This window comes from Lithobates pipiens, unplaced genomic scaffold, assembly GCF_037356315.1.
Source record: "Lithobates pipiens isolate NorthernLeopardFrog02 unplaced genomic scaffold, aLitPip1_a1.2 Scaffold_8, whole genome shotgun sequence".
NCBI classification, from domain to species: Eukaryota; Metazoa; Chordata; class Amphibia; order Anura; family Ranidae; genus Lithobates; species Lithobates pipiens.
Window position 1 is genome coordinate 157,480,117 of NW_027507903.1, and position 2,313 is coordinate 157,482,429.

The 2,313-nt window shown below is 41.5% G+C and overlaps 1 non-coding gene across 1 annotated transcript; it reads left to right on the top strand.

Annotated features, from left to right (window-relative positions):
* Positions 1 to 1,903: 1,903 nt before the first annotated feature.
* LOC143965143 (U6 spliceosomal RNA) lies at positions 1,904 to 2,010 on the top strand. Its single transcript, XR_013271544.1, has one exon. It is a non-coding gene; the product is annotated as a U6 spliceosomal RNA (small nuclear RNA).
* Positions 2,011 to 2,313: the final 303 nt, after the last annotated feature.

A 2,313-nucleotide genomic window follows, 5' to 3' on the forward strand; every position in this document is an offset into this window, starting at 1 on the left:
TACACTCAAGTCTGTGGCAGAGACTTTCCTTGGCACCCTGCTGGCTGCTAGGCCTAGTGAGAGGAGGTCTATCCGATGGTTGTGAAATCCAGCTGTGAAACGGTTATTCTCTGGATTTTTCTTATAAGAGACTTTCCATTTTTGCAGCCCAAAGTACCTGAGCTTACTCCTAACCCTCTACCCTGAACTGAGAGACTCTGATTCTACTTTAAATAAATAACCCAAAAGAAGATTCAGTGCCAGTTTCCACATTTCTTTGGGCCATCTACCACGGGAAACCCTATACGGAGAAGCAGTCAAGAAGGTAACGGTAAGCCCAATAAAACCAGCAGCTCCTTCGGGGGTCAGTACTACAAGGGTTTATCTTTATATATGATTGTTTGAATGTATTTCACACGTGTACAGTAAGGGAATAGGTTAATAGCAGTGGGTTCACTATCACCAGATTGTGGGATTATAGATTTGCGCTGCTTGCTTCTTTTTTTTGCCAAAAACGAGACTTGCATAACTGGCTATAGACTTGTGGTGCTCTTGCTGTAGACTTGTGGGGCTCTTGCTGTAGACTTGCGGGTCTCTTGCTGTAGATTTGCGGGGCTCTTGCTGTAGACTCCCCACTGCAACTTTGCCCTTGCTAGAAACTTGCAATGCAAATTTTCTACAAATTGGAAAGTGTCAACTAGAACTTGTGCTTCAAGTGTACAACTTACCAGGGAAGATGAGTAGCAAGTTAACAAGGCTTACAATTCCATACTGCTACAAATGTGTGGCAAGTTATCCTTGCTATCTGGGATGGATGGTCAGATACATACACACAATCTTATCGCCCAGAAAATTAAAAGGCTTTAGAATAGCACAATGCATCCCATAAACATGTGACTTTAGCTTAGCTGAGCCTACATGGTTTTATCAAAGGAGAAGGGAAAGGAGGGGTGGGGTGGAGTGGAAAGAGGCCTCCAGCCCCAACTTGTCAGAAGAAATAATCTTTTTTTGACTGGTCCTGTCATTCTTTCTCCAAGATAGCAGCTGATGGAATCTGCATCCAACCATACACATTAGAAATTGGATCTCTGCCAAAGCACCTGTAATCTTATGTCTTGTGTGTCTTAATTGTGAAATTTTCCAGTTAACAACTATGTGTATTCCTGCTCGTATGTATATGCTATAGAGGCATCCTTTCCTGGTAATGAAGAAACATCCTATAAGTAAAAAAATATTTAAGACATTACCAGTTATAGTAGTAATGGAAATGCAATGAACATCTGTAAAGTTTTAAGTGCCATAGCAAGGGGACCATTTGTTTATACACAGAAAACATGATGATGTAGGATAAAGATAGCATTCTGATGTAAATCTAAATGAGAGGGTTCAAGGGAGCTGTGGAAATGAATAGATAGAAAGCAGGGATCGGAGAAAACAAGACTTCATACCTAAAGCATTGTTAATTGCAAGTTTAAACCCCAGCTAAGCCTTCAGTTTAAATCCAGTAAATACTGAAAATTCCATCAAAACGCATCAAAACAAAATGTGTCTTAAAGTTGGTGTTCACTAAAAATCAGCCACAGCCCAAGTAGAGAAGCCTATCATTTGTCAGCATGTTGCATAGATGGTCTCTATATGGAAGCAGTGGTCTCTTTGCAAAGGTCCCAAACCCCCCACCCCCTTTCTGATTAGTTAGAAGAAGAAAAAAAACATTTGCTTTGGTGATTGCAGAGCTATGGAGGACATGTTGGACCTCTGCATAGACGCCACTGATCCTGCATACAGAGCAAGGGTCTTTCTTTGCAGCGTGCTGGCAGGACATGCTTTTGTGCTCAGGTTGTGGTTGCTTCCTAAACAAAACCAAATGCATTACTTTTGTTTTGATGCATATACAATGCATTTAGCAAAATAAAGTGAAAGCTCAGTCTTTGCTTCAGCAGGACATATACTAAACTTGAAACGATACAGAGAATATTAGCATGGCCCCTGCGCAAGAATGACATGCAAATTCATGAAGCGTTTCATATTTTTGCCTTCTCATAGAGCACGGCTTCCTAGTTGCCTGACCGTGTCCTCATACTTATGGTTTATCTTTGCTCTTTGTTCCCTACCTGGATCTTTTAAATAAGCCAAAGTTCATATTTTATGAAAGTTGGTTTATGGTTACTGCATATTTTACCACTTTCAAAGATATTCTTCAGGCCTGAAGAAGGAGCGTAGCTCCGTAAACGTGTCGCCTACTGACTCTAGTTTCCGGAACTGACCTCATCCTCATGGTTGTCGGCGTGCGCTCCAAGGACAGGAAGTGTCAGCAACCATCAATGCAGCCTGCTT